The following is a 24,736-nucleotide window of genomic DNA, read 5'->3' on the forward strand; positions in this document are numbered from 1 at the left end:
GAGGGAGGCGGGGGGGAGAGATGTGAGGGAGGGAGGGGGGGGAGATGTGAGGGAGGCGGGGGGGGAGATGTGAGGGAGGCGGGGGGGGGAGATGTGAGGGAGGGAGGGGGGGGAGATGTGAGGGAGGGAGGGGGGGGAGATGTGAGGGAGGCGGGGGGGGGGGGGGAGATGTGAGGGGTCAGGAAGAGTTCGGAGAGGGTGGCGGGTCTGAGAGTGGCCCCGAGGTCGGGGGGCGTCGGGTCAGGAAATGGCGGGGGCGGGGGCGGGGGCGGGGGCGGTGGTGAGGCTCGGGAGACGTTGCGGGAGGGACAGAGTCGAGAGTCAGAGCGTCGCCTCCGTCAGGGAAGGCCCAGGCCCGGAGCCTGACAACGCAGGGCCGAGCTAGGCCAGGCCACACACACACACAGGGAGAGAGAGAAGTCTCAGCCACACTCGCCCTCCAACTCTTTCTCCTCCTCCCCACACCGGGCGGTGAAGTTCGCCGGCCAACCCCAGCCTCCAGCCCCTACCTGCCGGGTCCGCCGCCGGTGATCGCTGTCGGGGCCGCTCCGTCTCGACGAATGCGCGCGGCCGCCGCTCCACTGCGACTGCGCGGACCCCGCCGCCACAGCGCATGCGCCATCCCCCCTCCCCCGGGCAAGCCGCGGCAATTTCAAAATTCCCAGAGATCGCAGCCTGGAGCATAAGGCAGTGCAAGGGCATAATTCATCAATCACAATTGCACCATCTCATAATGTCCTCAAGCGCTTCACGGCCAATGACTTCCGTTTTTGAAATGTAATAATTGTTATAATGCGGTCCCCTCAGCTGCAGGGGAAGTGGTGGCACATTGGTAATGTAACTGGATTTGTCATCCAGTAACCCCAGGCGACTCTCCTGAAGGCATGGATTCAACTCACACTAGAGCAAGTCAGATGCTAGGAATCTTGCACTGAATAACTCACCACCTGGCTTCCACAATTCAGGAGTGTGGCAGAATACTCCCTGCTTCCCTGGATGAGTCCAGGTCAAAAAACACTCAGGAAACATGACACAATCCAGGATAAAGCGTTACGTCAAAATCACCAAGGGTCCTTTGACAGCACCTTCCAAACCCACAGCACTAAAATCTAGAAGAACTGCAGCAGCAGATTATATATCTTCTTCCAAGCATGACACCATTTTGGCTTGGAAATATGTGTCTGGGTGGTGAACCTCACCAGAGGGTGACTGTGGTTGAGATTCTCTCTCTGTGTCTGGGTATGGGTAGCCTGGTCTAGCTTGGCCTTCAATGTCAAATTGGAACGGCATTGTAGGTCTACCTTCAGCAAATAGATTGCAGTCGTTCAAACAAGCAGGTCACCAACACCTTCTGAAGAACAACTAGAAATGGACAATAAATGCTGGTCCAGTCACCAACACTCAAATTCCATGATTGATTATAAGAGAAAACATTGTCCAGGTATGACCTATGGCCAAAATGCAGGAAAATCCAACCTAGCCATTTACTACCCTGTTGGTCTACTCTCAATCACCAATGGCGTGATGGAAAATGGTTAAAAATGCTATCAAGAGAAACTACCAAAGGAACAACATGCTCAGTGATCCTTACTTTGAGTTCTGCCCGTGCAATCTACTCCTGACTTCATACACGTTTTGGAACAAACATGAACAATCTTAAATAAACAAACATAAATAATCTGCAGAGTTCCAACCATGTGATGTGAAAGTTTCACAAACTGCACTCTTTCACTAAGGCAGCTTATTTTTCCTTAACTGCTCTCAGCTCTCCTTTTTTTTAAGAGAGACTACATTTGCTTTTGATGCCTGTCAGGTCTCCTTTGAACTTTAAAACCAAGTAAAAAAAAAACTTGCTCATTTCTCTTGGGAAAATGTAGTGATATTTGAGCCCATTAATGTCAGGTTACTAAAAAAGTGAAAGAGTTCATCAAAGTATGCCTGATGGAATTAGATTAATAGAAAATATTGACTACATTTAAGTCCTCCACAAGAATTACTATTTATTACAAATACATGTAGGTAAATTCTAACCACAGACAAACAATTAAGAGCGAGCAACAATTCTACTAGTTAAAACTTGAAACCCTCCTTGAAATCCATACTCTCAGAGAGAAACATTGAAAAAAGCATGGGTGATATTGGTGGAGGAAATGATACTGTGAAATCATAGTTATACATAGTGCTCATTTTTATTTCCAAACTTTCTGTCCTCTGAAGTCCTTTCTTCCTGACTTATTTTGCAGTAATGGTGTCCTATTTAAATCCAGCAACTGACTTTGATATGTCCAGTCTTATTACAATAGAATGATTAAGTTTCTTTATATCACGTTTTGATTCCAGCTGTTCTCTTTTATAGCTTTGGCATCAATTTGTTCTGTAAAACAAACTGCACATTTTTTATTCCTTCAATTTATTTTTATTCACTGATGATACATGGACATCTCTGCCTGACCCAGCATTTATTGCCCATCCCTAGTTGTCCTTGAGAAAGTGGTGGTGAGCTGTCATCTTGAACCGCTGCAATCCACATACTGTTAGTTTACACACAATGCTTTACCCTTCTAGAGGGTAGTGGTCAGGTGTTTGAAAGGTGCTATCTGAGGAGCTTTGGTAAATTCCTGCTGTGCATCTTTAGGATAGTACACACTGTTTCTACTAAGCGTCAGTGGTGGAGGGAATGGATGCTTGTGGATGTGGTGCCAATCAAACTGGCTGCTTTGTTCTGGATGGTGTTAAGCTTGTTGACTGTTCTTGGAACAGCACTCATCCAGGCAAGTGGGCAGTCTTCCATCACACCTTTGACTTGTGTCTTGGAGATGGTAGACAGGCTTTGGTGAGCCAGGGGTGAGTCACTCACCATAGTACTCCTAACCTCTAACCTGCTCTTGGAGCCACAATGTTCATGTAGTGAGTCCAGTTGAGTTTCTGGTCAATTATAACCCCAGGGTATTGATAGTAGATGATTCAGTGATGGCAGCACCACAGAATGTCACAAGGGCTGGTGGTTAGATGATCTGTTAATAGAGGTGGTCATTGCCTGCCATTTGTCTGGTGTGTATGTTATTTGTTAACTCTCCCATATGACCAACTCCTCATCTGTATGTGTCTGTATGAGATATCATGGTTACTTATAGGAACTTCGGCTTCTCTGACCTTTGGTGCTTAATGCTCAGTTAAATGAGATTTTAAGTTTATAGGAAGGCTAACTCTGAATTTGTCCATAATCTAATTTCCCTAACATTCTGAAAAAAGTTTGTCTAGTTTCAGTAATTGAAACTAGCTGCACAGCATTTGTTTTCCTTTGAAGATTAGGTTTCCTTCTTGTAGTTCAGAATTTTAATTTATATGTGTCATGGACAGTCCCATAGGTATTGAAAATAGCTTTTTTAACAGATTCACAACCTGAAGATTGTTCATCTGGCATATACAGTCATTGTTGTATCTGTCAAAACACTGAAGCTTTGAACATTTTTTAGGCAGTTCATCTGTCTATAACCCACCTCAAATGAGGTGATATATCTTTAGAATCTATCCTCAGGAGCTTAAGCAGTAAGTGTAGATTAGTCACAGAGTCATAGAATCATAGAGATGTACAGCATGGAAACAGACCCTTCGGTCCAACCCGTCCATGCCGACCAAATATCCCAACCCAATCTAGACCCACCTGCAAGCGCCCGGCCAATATCCCTCCAAACCCTTCCTATTCATATACCCATCCAAATGCCTCTTAAATGTTGCAATTGTACCAGCCTCCACCACTTCCTCTGTCAGCTCATTCCATACACATACCACCCTCTGTGTGGAAAAGTTGCCCCTTGGATCTCTTTTATATCTTTCCCCTCTCACCCTAAACCTATGCCCTCTACGTCTGGACTCCCCCACCTCAGGGAAAAGACTTTGTCAATTTATCCTATCCATGCCCCTCATAATTTTGTAAATCTCTACAACGCCACCCCTCAGCCTCTGACGCTCCAGGGAAAACAGCTCCAGCCTGTTCAGCCTCTCCCTATAGTTCAAATCCTCCAACCCTGGTAACATCCTTGTAAATCGTTTCGGAACCCTTTCAAGTTTCACAACATCTTTTCGATAGGAAGGAGATCAGAATTGCAAGCAATATTCCAACAGTGGCCTAACCAATGTCCTGTACAGCCACAACATGACCTCCCAACTCCTGTACTCAATACTCTGATGAATAAAAGAAAGCATACCAAACGCCTTCCTATCTATCTGCAACTCCACTTTCAAGGAGCTATGAACCTGCACTCTAAGGTCTCTTTGTTCAGCAACACTCCCTAGGACTTTACCATTATGTGTGTAAGTCCTGCTAAGATTTGCTTTCCCAAAATGCAGCACCTTGCATTTATCTGAATTAAACTTCATCTGCCACTTCTCAGTCCATTGGCCCATCTGGTCAAGATCCTATTGTAATCTGAGGTAACCTTCTTTGCTGTCAACTACACCTCTAATTTTGGTGTCATCTGCAAACTTACTAACTATACCACTTATGATCACCTTCAAATCATTTTTGTAAATGAGAAAAAGTAGTCGATCCAGCATCGATCCTTGTGGCACTCCACTGGTCTCAGGCCTCCAGACTGAAAAACAACCCTCCACCACCACCCTCTGTCTTCTACCTTTGAGTCAGTTCTGTATCCAAATGGCTAGTTCTCCCTGTAGTCTGTGAGATCTAACCTTGCTCACCAGTCTCCCATGGGGAAACCTGTCGAACGCCTTACTGAAGTCTATATAGATCACATCTACCACTCTGCCCTCATCATTCCTCTTTGTTACTTCTTCAAAAAACTCAATCAAGGTTGTGTGACATGATTTCCCACGCACAAAGCCATGTTGACTATCCTGACTCAGTCCTTGCCTTTCTAAATACATGTACATCCTGTCCCTCAGGATTCTCTCCAACAACTTGCCCACCACCGAGGTCAGGCTCACTGGTCTATAGTTCTCTGGCTTGTCCTTACCAACCTTCTTAAACAATGGCACCACGTTTGCCAACCTCCTGTCATCCGGCACCTCACCTGTGACTATTGATGATACAAATATCTCAGCAAAAGGCCCAGAAATCACTTCTCTAGCTTCGCACAGAGTTCTAGGGTACACCTGATCAGGTCCTGGGGATTTATCCACCTTTATGCATTTCAAGACATCCAGCACTTCCTCCTCTGTAATCTGGACATTTTGCAAGATGTCACCATCTATTTCCCTACAGTCTATATCTTCCATATCCTTTTCCACAGTAAATACTGATGCAAAATACTCACTTAGTATCTCCCCCATTTTCTGCAGCTCCACATAAATGCTGCCTTGCTGATCTTTGAGGGGTCCTATTCTCTCCCTAGTTACCCTTTTGTCCTTAACATATTTGTAAAGACCCTTTGGTTTCTCCTTAATTCTGTTTGCCAAAGCTATCTCATGTCCCCTTTTGTTCCTCCTGACTTCACTCTTAAGTATACTCCTACTGCCTTTATACTCTTCTAAGGCTTCACTCAATCTATCCTGTCTCTACTTTACGTATGCTTCCTTCTTTTTCTTAACCAAACCCTCAATTTCTTTAGATTTGGGTGGTGCTGGAAAAGCACAGCAGGTCAGGCAGCATCCGAGGAGCAGCAAAGTTATCCAGCATTCCCTATACCTATCAGCCTTTCCTTTCACCTTAACAGGAATATCCTTTCTCTGGATTCTCGTTATCTCATTCCTGAAGGCTTCCCATTTTCTAGCCGTCCCTTTACCTCTGCCCCCAATCAGCTTTTGAAAGTTCTTGCCTAGTCTTAGTTAAAATCTGATTGGAGTCAAATCATTCTCTGGGATGTTGCCTTTTCTTCCCTTACTTTCATCAAGCTTTTTTTTCTGACTATATCATGCTATCTGATTTTGTGACCTCTTTGGATTTCAAAATTTTTAAAATTCCATCTCCTTTTCTACCAGAAATTGCTGGAAAAACTCAGCAAGTTCTATCCCCACAGATGCTATCAGGCCTGCTGAGTTTTTCCAGCAATTTCTGTTTTTGTTTCTGAATTCCAACGTCCACAGTTCTTTTTTTTCTTTTTCCAGTAGTCTCTTCTTTTTTATCCTTTTCGATTCAGATTTTCTTAACTCCATTTCCCTTTCCACCGCTCTTTTAGAATCCTAACAGTGAGGCAGCAGGGTACTCGTCCCAACAACTTCATACTGATACTCCAAAGACCATCCCACCCAGACTCCCCATTCCCACTACCATATCTCTGTAACCCTGTATTTCCCATGGCTAATCCACCTAACCTGCACATTCCTGGACACTATAGACAATTTAGCACAGCCAATCCACTTAACCCTTGGACTGTGGGGGGAAACCGGAGCACCCAGAGAAAGTCCACACAGAAGTGGGGAAAATGTGCAAACTCTACACAGACAGTCACCCAAGGGTGGAATTGAACTCAGGCCCCTGGTGCTGTGAGGAAGCACTGAGCCACCATGCTAGCTATATCTTCCCTTCTTTTGCCCAACTCAAATTTCCTCACTTATCTTTCTATTTTTCTTCTACTTCAAGACTTTTCATTTTTCTTTCTCTCTGTTTATCTTCTAATTCAAGGGTGTTCATTTCTTTTATTCTCCAGTCAAGTTTTTTTTATTTATAACTGCATCTTAGCTAATTCTAGATGTGGCATCTCAATTTCATGTGTCCCTTCTAATTCTAAATGTTGGTTAATCATGCTACATATTATCTTCCTTAGGAGATCCTGCGTTTGCTTCTACTCTCAAATTATCTGCTAACTCTCTAAGTTTAGAGTGAGTCAAAGATTCCAAAAATTCACTTTATGTCTTCTACTTCCAGAAAACACTAGGAATATTTACGGGCATTTTCAAAACTCCGTGTTGTATGACTGTATGACTTTATGGCAGTTCTTCACAGAAAAACAAGTATACAAGGCCGCAGATTTGGTTTTAACAATAAGATAAAAGTTTATTGCACAGAATAAACCAAAACCCAACAAATGCATAGGCTCATAGAGTCATAGAGATGTACAGACCCTCCAGTCCAAAACGTCCATGTCAACCAGATATCCCAACCTAATCTAGTCCCACTTGTCAGCACACGGCCCATATCCCTCCAAACCCTACATTTTTAGATACCCATCCAGATATCTTTTAAACATTGCAATTGTACCAGCCTCCACCACTTCCTCTGGCAGCTCATTCCATACATGTACCACCCTCTGTGTGAAAAAGTTGTCCCTTAGGTCCCTTTTATATCTTTCCTCTCTGACCCTAAATCTTTGCCCTCTAGTTCTGGAATCCCTGACCCCAGGGAAAATACTTTGTCTATTTATCGTATCCATGCCCCTCATGATTTTATAAACTCCTATGAGGTCACCCCTCAGCCTCCGACACTCCAGGGAAAACAGCCTCAGTCTATTCAACCTCTCTCTACTGCTCAAATCCTCCAACCCTGGCAACATCCTTGTAAATCTTCTCTGAACCCTTTCATGTTATGCTGAGAATCTCTACAAATGGTTTTCTTTAAGACAGACATGGATCCCTCTCAAATTTGTGGGCGGCACGGTGGCACAGTGGCTAGCACTGCTGTCTCACAGCGCCTGAGACCCAGGTTCAATTCCCGACTCAGGCGACTGACTGTGTGGAGTTTGCACGTTCTCCCCGTGTCTGCGTGGGTTTCCTCCGGGTGCTCCGGTTTCCTCCCACAGTCCAAAGGTGTGCAGGTCAGGTGAATTGGCCATGCTAAATTGCCCACAGTGTTAGGTAAGGGTAAATGTAGGGGTATGGGTGGGTTGCGCTTCGGCGGGTCGGTGTGGACTTGTTGGGCCAAAGGGCCTGTTTCCACACTGTAAGTAATCTAATCTAAAAAAAAATTCAATGAACTGAGATCCCACACAAGCCTCAACTTGGTATAACCCCAGCTGATATTACCACTGGACAAGTCAGATCCTAGAATGAAAATATAAAAGTGATTATTTTAAAAATATTGTCTCCAGTTCTGGTCACCCAGTTACAGGAAGGATACTATTAAGCTGGAGAGAGTTCAGAACGGATGTACCAGGATGTTGCCGGATATGGAAGCTTTGAGTTATAAAGAAAGGCCGGGTAGGCTGGGACTTCTTTCACGGGAGTGTAGGGTGGTGAGAAGTGACCTAATGGAGATTTATAACATCATGAGTGATATAGATAGGGTTAATGGTAGGTGTCTTTTCCAAGGATGGGGGATTTCAAAACGAGGGGGCACATTTTTAAGGTGAGAAGAGAAAGATTTAGAAACGACACAAGGGGCAAACGTTGTATACAGAGGATTGTTCACATGTGGAATTAACTTTGTGAGGAAGTGGTGGGCACAATTATAATGCTTAAAAGATGTTTGGAGGGATCTGGCAGGCAGATGGGACTGGTTGAGTTTTTTGATTCTGGTCAACACCGACTGTTTGGACTGAATAGTCTCTTTCTGTGCTGTATGTCTCTATGGCTCTATGGCAGTTTTTCACTTAGAAACAAGTACACAAGGCTGCAGATTTGGTTTTAACAATAAAAGTTTAGTGATAGCAGAAACAAAAACAGAATGTAACAAATCAAGTTATCTACAGGTAACGCAACTTGAAAGATTTCAAAACAAATGGAAAAACAATATGCCATCTATTACCCAATGCCATAATATTACAGTTACTCCAAAATCCATAGAAATCCCTTCTTTTTCAAATCTATAGAGTTGACTTACCTAAGTCTTCTCAGTTTTAGGCCTTAGCATCTCATATAACTGAGAGCTTAGACCTTCTCAGCTTTTAATAAATTGCCAATTTCTAATCATTATTCCTGGTCTGGATATTTCACGAGATTTTTCACTAAGGGAGCTTATTTTCTTAACTGCTCTGACCAATCTCTTTTTTTTAATAGAAGATTATTCCTTGAAACAGCCAAGAAGTAATCCTAGTCAATTTTAAAACACATCTATGGAAATCGTCCTGTAACCAATTGCCACTAATTTAAAATCCAAATTCTAAACAAAAAAAATTAATATCTATAAATCACACACATTTCATTACAGTAAGGAAGCAGTTTAACACAGATGTCATAATGTTTAACACAGATAGATTCCATTGAGAAAAGGAAGTCGCTGCTGCAAGACTATACCATCTGTGGCTAACCAGCGAGCTGGTGATGGTACTGTATCAAGAGGAAAGTTGTACAATGTTGTAAAGGTGAGTAATAGAGCAAAAGATTGGTACAAACTCAGAAACTACCAAAGGACAATGAAAAAATATTAGAGGAAGACATTGGAATGAGAAAAAAAACTAGCAAGAAATATAAAAACAGATTGTTAAAGCTTTTAGAAGTATAGAAAATGTGAAAGTATAGCTAAAGTAAAAGTTGGTCCCTTAGAACATGAACATGGGGAATTAATAACAGGAAATAAAGAAGTGACAGGGAATTTGAACAAACTTTTTTTTAACTGTCTTCACAGGGGAAGACAGAAAAGCAATGTGAAAAATAGGAGAAAATCAAGGGGTGATAGAAGGAAACAAAATTTTAAAAACCATGATCACTGAAAGAAAGAGTACTGGAAAAGTGAACGGGACCAAAAATTGAGATGTCATCTGGACCAAATAGGGTTTTAAAAGAAGTGTCTGCTAAAATAGTGGATCCATTGGCTGCAATCTATCAAAATCCCTTTGATGATGGAAACCTCCTATCTGATTACAAAATCACAAGTGTAATACCTCTATTCAAGTAGAGAGGGAGACAAAACTAGCAGGAAACAATGTACAATTTAGCTTAATATCTGTCATTACAAAAATGCTAGAATTCATTATGAAGGAATTTATAGAATGACATTAAGCAAATAATAAAACCAGAAGGTTACTCAATGTTGAAATTGATTGTTCTGGGACTCTGCAAGATGAATTTTTCAAAGCCCTTTAATTTTCTCTTGGAATTCAGTCTGCTGGTAGGATCATTTGCTTTCTTAGGAGTACTTGTGTACTAATGTGGTGTAAACATTGGTTGGTTGTGCAGTGTATCAAGAAATGGGAAACATGGGAAGATGCTTACAAGTCCCTTGTGGCAAATACCATCTGTTGAACAGCAGTCTTTGAAATATCCTAATTGACTGTGGTTCTTCTGAAGAAATTCTAGATAAGTAAGAATTTCTGTGCAGCAAACGCCCAGTACTAGGGCCTGTGAACAAAACACTGATGCAGCTGTGGAGAGGTACAAACAATGTTTCATATTACTGAGGAGTGTCTCCACTATAGGTAAAGGGCAAACTGATCACTTTAAACCAAACAAATGAGGTGGCTCCCTGCTTTGCATTTGCTGAAGAGTAAAACCATGATACAGTAAGGCTGAGTCAACATGGTTTTGTGAAAGGAAACTTGTTTTGACAAGTTTATTAGAGTCCTCTGAAGATGTAGATTTGATAAAGGGAAAATAGTAGATGCGGTGTAATTGGATTTCCAACAGACATTCAAAACAGTGACATATTAATGATCACGGCACAAAATGGGAGCTTATGATTGTAATGTGATATATTAGCATTAAATAACTGGCTAACAGAAAACAGAGAGTCAAAAAAAAGGATAATTTTCATGTAGGCAAAATGTAATGAGTAGAATGGTATTGGGGTAGGTGCTAGATCCTCAACTATTTATGATATATATTAGTAACTTGAGGCAAACTCAAGTTGGGGGTGACACAGTGGCTCAGTTGTAAACACTGCTGTTTCACAGTGCCAGGAACCTGGGTTTGAATCTAGCCTCAGGCAACTGTCTGTGTGGAGTTTGCACATTTTCCCCGTGTCTGCATGGGTTTCCTCTGGGTGCTCCAGTTTCCTCCCACAGTCCAAAGATGTGCAGGTCAGGTGAATTGGCCATGCTAAGTTGCCCACAGTGTTAGATATATTAGTCAGAGGGAAATGGGTCTGGGTAGGTTACTGTTTGGAGGGTTGGTGTGGGACTTGTTGGGCTAAAGGGTCTGTTTCGTACTGTAGGGATTCTAATCTAATCAAGCTATTTTGTAGTTAAATCTGCCTATAGCACAGAAATAGGTAGAAAGCAAATGTTGAGGAGAATACAGAATTTACAAACTGCTATACATAACTGAATGGGTAAAAATGTGGCAAATAAGAGAATGTGAGATTGCCCATTTTGAAACAGAAAGAATACTCCAGCATCCGCCGTGGGACACTCCAACTGAGAATGTATATCAGGAATGAGCAGGTAGGGAAAGAGTTAGGTTTTGAGTTTTGTGAAACAAGAGGTTCAGTTGAGCATGATTCAGATCAGATAATAACTTGCAGTTAACAATGGGGTGCTGGAGGCAAGGGTTATGGGTTAACAATGTGGAAAAGCAGTCATTTTGTAGAGCCATTTAATAATATTTGAAGCACTCAGTATGCAAGGTCAGTTAACAAGGGGAAAAGTATGAATCCAGTTAACAAGGTTAAGAACAGTCATTGTATACGAGTAAAGGGTTTGGTCTCTGCTATTGATCCTCGTTGATTGTAACCCAATTAATATGTATGTTGCCTTATCTGGATGCTCCTTCCTGTAAAATGACTGTATAATTCATTAAGAAACTGCTATTCCAGAGAAGACCATGAACTCATGTATTTGTGCACATGGGTAATTGTTCTTTCGCCCTCCAGGGCCTGGAATAAAGATGAAGGAGGTAAAGCCATACTGTGTCCCTGAGTGTTTTGCTTCAACTGAGGGGGAACTGGGATGACAATATTGACGTAGTCAGCAGGATCCAAACGGATAGTTATGATCGGACGGGGTCAGTGGCCATCCAGAATATTGGTGTCTCGAGACAGGTGGGTCCATAGGTAAGATTTTAAACGTAGGTCCCTCTCGATATTCTTGTGTGTTGGAAATGATTCCCTTGTCAAATTGCTCTCTATTCTATGGATTCCTCGAATGGTAATTAGTTTAGTGGAGAGTCACAGTTTTACAAGTGCACCGACAAACAGAAGTTTGAGTCCTCTGCACTGTAGTGAAGGGGGGTATAAGTAAGGTTCGCGTCCTCTGCCTGGTATTGGGGTTTGAATCCCTTGGGTGGGTGTAATTAAGGTTCGAGTCCTCTGCGCTGTACTGGGGTTCGTGTCTACTGGAATGTGTTAAATGAGGTTCAGGTCTTCTGTCTAGTACTGGGATTCGAGTCCCCTTGAGTGGATTTGGTTGAGGTTTGAGTTCTCTGCGTGGTACTGGGATTTGAGTCCCCTAGGATGGGTTTGATTTGAGGTTCAAGTCCTCCACACTGCTCTGAGGTCTGAGTTCTCTGTGTTTAAGCAGGCTCCCACCTCTCTGTGTTTAAGCAGGCTCCCAGCTATCTGTGTTTAAGGAGGGTTCAAGCTCTCTGTGTTTAAGTAAGGTTCGAGATCTCTGTGTTTAAATGGAATTTGAGTTTTTTGTGTTTAATCGAGGTTCAAGCTCGCTGTGTTTAAGTAGAATTCAAGCTCGCTGTGTTTAAGTAGGGTTCAAGCTCTCTGTATTTATGTGGAATTTGAGTTCTCTGTGTTTAAGCGAGGTTTGGGTTCTCTGTGTTTAAGTGGAGTTTGAGCTCTCTGTGTTAAAAGCGAGGTATGAGTTCTCTGTGTTTAAGTGGAATTCGAGCCCTCATCATGAGTAAAGTGAGAAAAGTATTAAAGTCCCCTAGTGGTGAAATTTGAAGTTCTGAGAGTCTTTGTTCTAGTGGAAGAGAGAGGCTTGGACTGCGGCATCATGTGGTCCACTGCAAGGGCGTTTTCTTTTTATAAGTATAATTTCTATGAGAGGATGAAAACAAAAGAGAAACATTGAAATTAAGGTTGTACTAATACTTGGGTTGAACAAGCATTACATTGAAATTGTACAACATTATGTCCTTTTTAAAATGATCAAACTTGTAACCTTAAAACAACTTGATTGAGTGCCTTGAGCCCCTGATTCGTTTGAAATTCTACAATGCCTGTTAAAAAAAACAGCTGGGTCAGTGGTCATGCTATAGCCAGATGAGAGTACTGTATTAAAATATCTTTGCTGCTGCTGTGTTTTTAATGCAGAGTGTTCACAAAGAGAAGAATGCATTTTGAGTTTGATGTTTTGTTATGATTTTAGAGAATATTAGAATTTGAGGCTGAACTGTTTTAATTCTGTTAATTATTGTTAAGACTTCATTGGCCTGCTTCATATTGCACATTCAAAGAAATTTAATCTCTTCCAAAGTTGCCACTGTAATCTGACTGTTTTATTTGGGAAGTTTCATTTGGAGAACATATTTTAAAATATTCAGCATTAGTTTCCCATGAATATTTGAGATTTAAATCTGAACTGAAACTGCCTCTTCAATTGCTAAAGCACAGGAAACATTTTGTTGTTTTCTTGATATTCCAGACTTTTGAAATACTTTTCCTGACAACTTTCACATTAGCCAAGTATCAATTTGTTAAAGAAAAATAATTGTTGAATAACTTGAATGGGGTCTCCTGAGTGTTTGATTTTCGGACCATTGATTGTTGTTTATGATTGACTGAATTGTTTAGACAGTACAATTTAGAAGTTTATAGATTGTATAAAACTTGATAGTGTCATAAGTAGTGAACAGAGTAATAGACTTCAAGACAACTGAGAATGTTGAAATAGGCAGACACAACTTAGTGTTGTTAATTGTGTGACTGTCATCATACTAATAACCACCTTGGCAAGGAAGGAATGAGAGAGGAATTGCAAAGATACTCTCAGCAGCTAACATGGTCTCTAGAGTTTCCCTATTCAGAGGAAAAGCATGTCTTCGGACTATCACCCACCCCTCCACAACCTGATCCAACGGATTCAATCAGCTCCCTAGTCATGAGCACGAAAAGTGAAGCAGCTAACAACAGTGAAGAGATGGTCTGTTTGTCAGTGGAATTCTTATGGACATTTAAACCACGTGAGCTTTACCTTGTCTTTCAATCATTTAAGGGACATGAAGGTTCACTGATCAAACATCACAACAGCCAGTTGTCTTTGTCATATTTAACAGCAGAATGGGAGCAGAAGCAGAAAAGAATGCTGCATTCACCTAGCCTGCAGCTGCTGCTGCCATACTTCACGTTCAGATACACTGGTATCCTCCATCTGAAGTATCTCCGCAAGGATAGAAGTCTCGTCAGTTTTGTGAAGCATTTAATTGCCCTTCTCCAAGAAATCAGATTTCTCCGAGGAGTGAGGCAAGAACAGACTAAATTTTGTTTTCAGATTGGACTTTACTGAAGGAGATTTTGAGAACTGGCCCATTTCCAGTTGACTTGGAGGGGATGGAGTGGTCACTAAGGACTGTCGATTTAAGAACTTTTACTGGTGAATTTCTTTTCCACATGGGAGGATTCTTTGAATTCTATTTACTGTAAGGACCCCTAATTTTTGTTGTTACAATCACTGAATGTTGTGTATCAATAATGTGCTTAAATACTGGCTGTCAGAATCTTATGAAAGCTGGTAGTGCCATTGGTTTTCATGAAATGATTCCGTGGTTCCCTCTTTTTATCAATGTCGGTAACACCAGTTTCCTCATCTCCTCTCCCCTCACCTTATTCCACACCTAACCCTCTATCTCAGCACCATCCTCTTGAACTGTCCTACCTGTCCACCTTCCTTCCCACCTATTTGCTCCACCCTCCGCTCTGACCTATCACCATCAACCCCCACCTTCATGTATCTATTGCATTCCTAGCTACCTTCAACCCCAGTGCCACCCCCTCTCTTTTATCTCTCAGCCCTCTTGCGCCCCCCCCACCCCAATTCCTGATGAATGGCTTATGCTCGAAATATCGACCTTCCTGCTCCTCGGACACTGCCTGACTTGCTGTTCTTTTCCAGCCCCACACTTTTTAACTCTTAACTCTGCAGTTGTCACTTTTTCCTAGAACATTGTCTAAGTCGTTCCTGGGATATGGGTGTTCCTGGCTAGGCCAGCTTTCATTCCCCATCCCTTTTTACTCTTCAAATTTGTAGTGAGTCGCCTTCATACACTGCTGCAATCCATATATTGTAAGTCTACCTATAATGCTTTTCGGAAAGGAATTCTAGGAAGTTGACCCAATGACAGTGAAATGACGGGAATATAATTCCAAGTCAGTGTAATGGAACATCCAGCAGCAAGTGGTGACTGTGAGGGAAGATGCTGAGCTTTGGAGTTCTGGCCAAAAAGAAACTGCAGATGCTGGAATCCAAAGTAGTCAGGCAGGATGCTAGAAGGACACAGAAAGGCAGGCAGCATCAGTCACCGGCCATTTCAATTCCCCCAACTACTCCCTTTTTGACATGACCATCCTTGGCCTCCTCCATTGCCAAAACAAACCATAGCTCCTATTGGAGGAACAACACCTTATCTTTCGACTGGGCACTCTACAGCCCAGAGGACTCAACATTGAGTTCCCCAATTTCAAATAGCCTCTCTCACAATCCCCTGACTCCCTTCCCAGCCCATCCCCCTCCATTTCACTGTTCCCTGCCACCAACTGGCTTCATTCCACCCCATTGACCAACCAGGTCATACACCTTACCTATCTTCACTTATCCCCACTTCACCACCCTGCCCCCCCCCCACCCCTTTTATCTGCAGCTCACACCACACCCATCCCCAGCCCTGAAGAAGGGTTACACCCAAAACTTAGACTTCTGCACCTCCTGATGCTGCGTGGCTTGCTGTGTTCTTCCAGCATCCTGCCTGTAAGCTTTGGAGCTCAGGCAGTTGTACCTGGACCACCAGCACTAGGTGGAGATGCTGAAGGAGATCAGTTGGAAAATTCTAACAGACTGTCTTTGAAACAAAGGATTGTCTTTGGGGTAGGATGGCTTATGGGTCGAAGGAGCAGACTGGCAAGGGATTCCTTAACCCAATATAAACTCCAGGCTTCACTGCATGTAAAATACTTGCTTACTTAACCTCAATTTCCCTTCATTTTTGTCGTGACCTAATGCCATTGGAATAAAGAATCCTGACTTTATGATTTTTGTATGTTCAACTCTCACATTTCATCAGGATCAATGTTCACTGCAAATTATATGGCCACGGCATGCCAATGCCATTCTGTGCATTCGCTTCCCATTTTAGAATCACGACTGTCCATGTACCTCTGAGGTCCTCGAATCAGAATGATGTGTGGGTCAAAGAGGAACTTGCAGATAGTGGTGTTTCCATGCATCTGATGTCTTCCCAGATAGAAGAGAATGTGGCATTCAAAGGTGCTATCTAAGGAACGTTGATGAATTGCTGCAGTTCATCTTGTAGATGCTATGCACTGCTGCCAATGTGCATTGTTGGTGAAGGGAGTGAGTGTTGATGGTGGTGGCTGCAATACCAATCAAATCAAATAGGCTGCTTTGCTTTGGATTGTGTCAAGTTTTGTGGATGTTGTTGGAGCCACATCCATACAAGTAAGTGGAAAATATTCTATCACATTCCTGACTTGTGCCTTTTAGATGGCAAAAAGGATTTGGGAGAGACAGGAGGTGGCTTATTTGCTGTGGAATTGCTGACCTCTTTCTTGCTCTTGAAGCCACAGTAATTATACGGTTGGTCCAGTTCAGTTTGTCACCAATGGTTTCATAAATGCTAGTGCTCTATCTGTATTGGAACAACTTGGCTACAGCATGATAGCTGTAATTAGGAACCTCACAAAGAAGCAGAGATGAATCTGCCACTTGGTATTGCTGGCTGAAGTTGGTTATAAATGCTTCAGCCTTGTAATTTGGGAACTAAACTTTTTATTTTCTTAAACACTGCATTGATAATAGTGTACATTCAGTGCCAGATAGAACTTAATGTGAACTTGTGGAACAGTGGTATAAATTACCACCTTTCCTTTGTCCTGGTTTATTAGAAATTGTTCATGTTTGGGGAAATTAAGTAACTGGTGTAACAAGTTACATGTAACACAGGAAATATTAGAAAAGTTCCATATTAAAGAAACCCCAATTTCCAAACCAGCTCAGGATTTTCTACTCATTTTCAGGGATTATATACACGCTGCCTGATATCATGGACATTTAAGGCTCTATATCTGCTGCTAACACAAGTGCAGGCAGCTTCCTCAATGCATTTGCAGTGCCTGTGGTATTACCACAATCAGCCAGAATCCCAAAAAGATGGAGTACACAATTGTTCACTCTCGTACACAGCACTGCTAAATATCACTGAAACAAGCAATTCACCCATCTTCTCTTTAAAATGTATCAACGCGCAAAAGGTCAGCTCCAGAAGCTGAGATGTTTCCAGTAATGATGCAGTGAGAAGAATGAAGAAGAGAGGATACTCAAGGAGATGAGGGATTGGAGCATGTGGCAGCGAGCAGGACAGCACGGGAAAGGCAGTGACAATGGGCACACCACTTTCAGTTCCAGTGCGATGTAGGTGTACAGTTAAAGAAAAAGTCACCAGTCCCAGAGGGACATGGAGTTGCACGCTCATTAGTGAGAGACTGGTGGTGAGTTTAACCTAAAGATTACCACAGCTCAGACAAGGGGCAAGGTTAAGAAGGAGGGATGTTCATAATGACCAGGATGTGAAACAACACTGTTGACTCTGCATTGCAAACCAGCTGTCCTGCTAACTGAGCTAAGTTATGATGTCAACAGCTCTGACTTCCTGTTTCAGTGCATTGGCAAGAGACACACTGAGGAATATGCTAAAAGGACATTTCCTCTTTAAAAATCTGTACGTTGATAATCATAGAATCCCTACTATGTGGAAGCAGGTTATTTGGCCCATAGAGTCCACATCAATCCTGCAAAGAGCATCCCACCCAGTCCTACTCCCTACCAAGACATCTAAATAGAAATTGTCCCATTGGTAGATGCAGCATGGTTTCATGAAGGACAGGTAACAAATTTACTGGAATTCTTTAAAGATATTAGAGTGCAGTGGACAATGGGAACCCAGTAGATGTGGTGTATGTTGTGGTTCTGTTCGCCGAGTTGGGAGTTTTTCTTGCAAACGTTTTGTCCCCTTTCTCGGACCTAGAATAAGAACCTAGAAAGGGGATGAAATGTTTGCAAGAAAAACTCCCAGCTCGGCGAACAGAACCACAACAACGAGCACCCGAGCTACAAATCTTCTCACAAACTTTGAAGATGTGGTGTATCTGGATTTCCAAAAGACTTTTGACAAGGTGCCACACAAGGCTGCTGCATAACATAATGGTCACGACATTATTGGCAAAGTATTAACATGGATATAGGTTTGGTTAACCAACAGGAAGCGAAGAGTGGGGATAAATGAGTGCTCTTCTGGTCTAACTCATGGTGTGCCTCAGGGATCAGTATTGGGACCATAATTGTTTACAATTTAAATGGACGATTTGAAGTTGGGAACCATGGGTAGTGTGTCGATGAGTGGGAGAGCAAAGTGTGCACAGGACTCTGAAAGTTTGCAGAGGGATATAGATAGTTTAAGTGAGTGGGCAAAGGTCTGGCAGAAGGAGTACAATGTTGATAAATGGGAAATTATCCATTTTGGTAGGAATAACAGTGAAAAGGGTTATTATTTGAACAGTAAAAAAGTTGCAGCATGCTGCTGTGCAGAAAGACCTGGATGTCCTTGTGCATGAATTGCAGAAGGTTGGGTTGCAGGTGCAACAGGCAATTAAGAAGCCAAATGGAATATTATCTTTCAGTGCTAGAGGGATTGGGTTTAAGAGCAGGGAGGTTATGTTGCAGATGTACAGGATGGCGATGACACCACACCTGGAGTGCTCGTGCAGTTTTGGTCTCCTTACTTGAGAAAGGTTGTACTGGCACTGGAGGGGGTGCAGAGGAGGTTCACTAGGTTGATTCCAGAGTAGAGATGGTTGACTTATGAGGAGAGACTGAGTCAACTGAGATTATGTTAATTGGAATTGAGAAGAATGGGGGGAATGTTATGGAATCATATAAATGCATGAAGAGAATAGATTGTTTCCACTGGTGCGTGAAACAAGGGCAAGAGGGCATCACCTCAAAATCAGGGGAAGCAGACTTAGGACTGAATGGAGGAGGAACTTCTTCACCCAAAGGATTGTGAAACTGTGCAATTCCTTGCCCAGCAAAGTAGTAGAGGCTTCTTCATTGAATGTTTTTAAAGCCAAGATAGATAGCTTTTTGAACAGGAGAGGAATTAAGGGTTATGATGATGAGTAAGTGAAGCTGAGGCCATGGAAAGGTCAGCCACTATCTTATTGAATGGTGGAGCAGGCTAAAAGGCCAGATGATCTCCTCCTGCTCCTAGTTCTTATGCTCTCATGTACCTTATCCCCATAATTCCCATGCTAATCCATGTAGCGTACACATCCTTGGATACAATGGATAATTTAGCATGGCCAATCCACCTTAACCTGCACATTTTTGGACTGTGTGAGGAAAGCAGAACACTGAGTTTTGTTACGGACTCTGCACTGATTTTTCATTATTTTTATTTTATTCTTTTATCAATATTGGATGATGAGTAGGGAATAACTGATGATTTTTTGGGACAGCTTCGGTTAAAAGGAGAACAGACCAAACAAGCTTTGTTCAAGAGGTCAGGCCCGGAGGCTATTTACAGGCCTGACTAAAAAGTCCTAATAGACATAGCGACCCAGGACAAACATTGCATTTCAGCAGATGGTAGAAGTTGGCTATTAATGTGACTAGTGCTTGGGAACTGGTTCTGGTAAGTCTGAAGGAGGCCCTATGTTCAAACAGATGTGAGTTACTGAATGGTAATTGAGGCCTCGGGAAAAGATGATCACTCTATCAAAGTGGAACCAGAATTAAAGTTGTTTCAGTTTTTAACTACATTTTCTGAGAGGCATAGTGGCTCAGTGGTAAGCACTGTTGTCTCAGAGTGCCAGGGACTCCGGTTCGATCCTAGCTTTGGGTGACTGTGTGAAGTTTGCAGATTCTCTGTGTGTCTGCGTGGGTTTCCTCCAGGTGCTCCAGTTTCCTCCCACAATCTAAAGATGTGCTGCTTAGGTGAATTGGCCATGCTAAATTGCCCATAGTGTTCAGCGATATGTAGATTAGGTGCATTAGTCAGGGGTAAATATAGGGTAGGAGAATAGGTCTGGATGGGTTGCTCTTCAGTGTGGACTTGTTGGGCTGAAGGGCCTGTATCTCCACACTGTCAGGATTCTATGATTTCTGGGTTACTACTGAGGCAGTAAGTTGATTTGAAAGCCCCCTGCCTAATCTGCTCCACCAGCTTCCAGAAAGCCAAAGAGAGGTTAGCCAAGTTATAAGGAGAGGCTGGATAAACTGTGACCTTTTTCAGTGGGTGAGGGGTGACGTGATAGACATTACTAAACCCATGAGGGGTAAAGGCAAAATGAATAGCAGCTGTCTTTTCCCTAGGGTGCAGGATTTCAAGACTGGGAGCATGTTTTTAAGGTGAGAGGAGAAAGATTTTAAAAGAACACAAGGGACAATTTTTCTTTTTTTTATGCAGTATGGTTCGTGTGTGAAATGACCTTCCAGAGAAAGTGGTCAGTGCGGGTGCAGTTACAACATTTGAAAGACATTAACATAAGAACATGGTTATAAAATATTTGGGAGGTATATGAGCCAAGTGCAGCCTAGTTTAGTTTGGGATTTTGGAGGACTTAGACTGGTTGGATCGAAGGGCCCGGTTCCGTGCTGTATGACTCTATGACTGTTATTGCTTGGGTGAGCTGAGATGATAACCCTAATCAACATTTCACCTTCTGGCATGAATGTTGACCGAGGAAGGACAAAAGGCAAAAGGTTATACTGCGCAGTTGAAAGTAAGTCAGGCGGGACCTGCTAAGAATAACGAAGCTTCTCGCTCCAAATCTGCAGTTCTCAGAAACCTATCTTCAGAAGAAAACATCACCCTCTCAATGGCAGAAGCTATTTCATTTGATTTCAATTTCAAAGTTTTCCTTCTCACTTCATTACCAAGGAACTTGAGCTACAGGTAAACCACACAACTCATTGGGAGTTTATTCACAGTATTTTCTTTCTCAGAATACTTTTGTATTATTGTAATCTAGACAGCTCTAATTCTTTGTTCATAATTTAACCACATTATGCCAAAAGAACCTTCTTAATAACTTGAAATAAACAAATCTTTAACCTGTTGAAACAAAAGCTGGTCTAGTTTAACTTGAATCCTTACAAATTAAAAGTGGTCACAAGTTATATTAACTCACAATTGTGTGGTTATGACATAGGGAACAATATGATCAGTCTTTGAGTATAGAATCAGAGAATTCCAGCCCCAGTCTTCAGCAGAGGAGCAGGAAAAGGCTGAGTTAATTTTACTGTCTTCACTCTTATTGAGTTGGCTCATCATCTGTAGTAGAGTATGGTGCTGGAAAAGCACAGCAGGTCAGGCAGCATCCGAGGAGGAGAGTCATCAGGATTAGGCTTTTGCCTGAAACGTTGATTCTCCTGCTCCTTGGATGCTGCCTAACCTGCTGTCCTTTTCCAGCACCACACTATCAACTTGAATCTCCAGCATGTGCAGAGCTCACTCTCACCTCATCATCTGAAGTTCCTGAGTTTAGAATATTTTAACAAAGCTGTTAAGTTGAAGATAACATACAAAGCTGGAATTAGCTCTACATTGATTAAAATATACAGTACTTAGATGCAGAACACAGTGAGATTATGTTGGCAAGCTGTTTCACATCATCTCAAGTAGGAAGGGGCAGAATGTTTTGTTTCACATCAGTAGCAAGTCTGGAGGTGGGCTGATTTTAAAAACATGTTGTTGGAAGGTGGCTTGCTAGGACAAGAGAGGTTAATGGATACCCCAGTAACAGGTTACAGCACGATTTTAAAGGTTCTTTTAAGGCCAATATTCAGAGGCTGAACCCAATATCAGTTTCATAAACACCTTCATCTCTGCCCTTCTTTAACTACATCTGACTGAGATGGTCAGAGCGGCAGCCCTTTGGACAGCCTCCTGCCTGTAATGGATAGCAGTCACCAATTATTACCCAGCGCTGGAGCATGTACTTAATTTGAGGCACACTCTCTGTCCCTATATACATTGGCAACTCTCAGCTCTGACGATGGTACCGCTGCTCTCAGTGCAGGAGTACCTCCTGCCACAGACTTGGCTATCACCCTTTAACCGGATGGCCAACTAGCCCGATGACCATCTTCTAAATCACTTTACTTGTCTGCTGTCTATGAGTCCCGAAGGTACTCCTACCATCAGGGTCCTGACCCTAAAGCAAAAATGCAGTCAGAGCCTGTGAGTTTTTCCCTGACCCTGCTTTTCATATGGAAAACAAGTCTTAAAACAGCACACACTAAAGTAAAAGCCACTGTTGTACCATCCTGCACCTCCCCAAGCAAAGTTACATTCTTGCCATGCACTGGATGGCAAATCTAAGGAGTAAGTCACCTTTATTGTCAAGAAATATTTTGTAGCCTAAGTCTAACCTAATTTGTCTTTAGCTTTGCAGTAATCTTGTTGATGTTGGTCCTCATTTTCTCCTTAAATAAACAGATAATGTAACAGTGTTCCAGTCATGTTCAGTTATCAGGAATCACAGGGCCTACTCAGCAAGGTTACTTGAAGGTTTTGGAAGGCAAAGTTTATCTGTCAGCAGCCAAACACGTGTTTTTGTCACATATAAAGGAAACAAAATCTGATCACACAACTGGTATTCCACTTTGACAGATTTTCCTGCAGCTTGCAGATTCTAATCTGTGTGATGCATCTTTATTAACTCGCTTTATTGTCTTACCAATTTCATTGGCAGGTTTCTTTCTGACTGCTCATTGTTATATAATTATAAAAGACTAGAAGCTGCTATTGCTATAAGAACACTATTCTAACCTGTAATTAGTCACAAAACCAATTGTTCCTTTTACAGTGTCCTTCTGATATTGAATTTGCTTTTCAACCTAATTCATTAATTGCTCCCACCAAAATTGGAATTTCCATGAAGCGGTACCTCTATTAATTAAGAACAGAAATCTGCAAATTCTGTTCCAACTCATACACAATCCTATCCCTTCATTATCACTGCAACACCCTTTCTAACAGCACTGAGGGGATGTAGCAACCCACCATGAACTGCAATGGTTTAAGGAGAACAGCTAATCTCAGGCATTAAGAATGGGCAATATATACTGGCCTAGCCAGCAACACAAAAGAAAAATCAGTCCAATTATAGTTTATGCGCATGATGTGGAGGTGTTGAACTGGGTACACAAAGTCAGAAGTCACATGACACCAGGTTATAGTCCAACAGGTTTAAATGAAATTACAAGCTTTTGGAGCTTTGCCCCTTCGTCAGGTGACGTAATTCACTCGATGAAGAGGCTACACTCTGAAAAACCATAAGACCATACACAAAGGAGCAGAAATTAGGCCATTCAGCCCATCAATTCGGCCATTCAATTATAGCTGATACATTTCTCAACCCCATTCTCTTGCTTTCTCCCAGTTATCCTTCATCCCCTTGATACTCAAGAACCTATTTGTCTCAGTTTTAAATATACTCAATGACCTGGCCTCCACAGCCTTCTGTGGCAGTGTATTCCACAGAATCACCACTCTCTGGCTGAATAAGTTTCTCCTTATCTTCATTCTAAAAGGTTTTCCCTTTACTCTAAGGCTGTGCCCTCGGGTCCTAGTCTCTCCTACCAATGGAAACTTCTTCCCAATATCTACTCTGTCCAGGTCACTCAGTATTCTGTAAGTTTCAATTAGATCCCCCATCATCCTTCTAAATTCCGTTGAACATAGACCCTGGGTCCTCAAACATTCCCCATATGTTAAGCTTTTCATTCCTAGGACCATTCTCATGAACCTCCTCTGAACACCCTCCAAGGCCACTACATCCTTCCTGAGATATGGGGCCCAAAACTGCCCACAATATTCCAAAATGTGATCTGACCAGAGCCTTATAAAGACTTAGAAGTATGTCCCTGCTTTTACATTCAAGTCCTATCAAAATAAATGTCAACGTTGCATTTGCCTTCCTAACTACTGACTCAACCTGCAAGTTTACATTGAGAGAACTCTAGAGTAGAACTCCCAAATCTATTTGCACTTCAGATTTCTGAATTTTCTCCCGATTTAGAAAATATTCCACGCATATATTCTTTCTACCAAAGTGCATTAACTCATACTTTCCCACAAGGTACTCATCTTCCACTTATTTGCCCTCTCTACTAACATGTCCAAATCCTTCTGCAGCCTCCCCACCTCTTCAATGCTGCCCATCCCTCCACCTGTCTGTGTATCATCTGCAAACTTAGCCAGAATGCCCTCAGTTCCTTCATCCAGATCATTAATGTATAACATGAAAAGTTGTGGTCCCAACAGTGACTCTTGTGGAATGCCACTTGTTATTGGCTGCCATACTGAAAAAGACCATTTTATCCCCACTCTCCACTTTCTGCCAGACAGCCAATCTTCTATCCATGCTAGCACATTGCCCCTAACACCATGGGCCCTTATCTTACTTAATAGCCTCCTGTGTGGCGCCTGGTCGAAACCTTCTTAAAGTCGAGGTAGATAGCATCCATTGGTTCTCATTGGTCTAACCTGCTCATTACTTGCTCAAAGAATTCTACCAAATTTGTCAGGGAAGACCTCCCCTTGATAGGGCTATGCTGATTTGGCCCTATTTTACCATACACTTCCAAGTATTCAGAAATCTCATCCTTCATAATGGATTCCAGAATCTTACCCATGCCTGCGGTTAGGCTAATTGATCTGTAATTTTCCATACTCCCTTTTTAAACAGGGGTGTCATGTTAGCGATTTTCCAGTCCTC

General features: G+C 42.3%; 1 protein-coding gene across 1 annotated transcript in view; it reads right to left on the reverse strand.

Annotated features, from left to right (window-relative positions):
- LOC132820449 (U2 snRNP-associated SURP motif-containing protein-like) overlaps positions 1–591 on the reverse strand; it is a 57,745-nt gene extending 57,154 nt beyond the window's left edge. Inside the window, exon 1 of the mRNA XM_060832597.1 lies at positions 510–591. The gene's annotated coding sequence lies outside the window, so the exon portion shown is untranslated. The remainder of the gene's footprint in view (positions 1–509) is intronic.
- Positions 592–24,736: the final 24,145 nt, after the last annotated feature.

The sequence above is a fragment of the Hemiscyllium ocellatum genome, chromosome 11 (genome assembly GCF_020745735.1).
Source record: "Hemiscyllium ocellatum isolate sHemOce1 chromosome 11, sHemOce1.pat.X.cur, whole genome shotgun sequence".
Classification (NCBI taxonomy): domain Eukaryota; kingdom Metazoa; phylum Chordata; class Chondrichthyes; order Orectolobiformes; family Hemiscylliidae; genus Hemiscyllium; species Hemiscyllium ocellatum.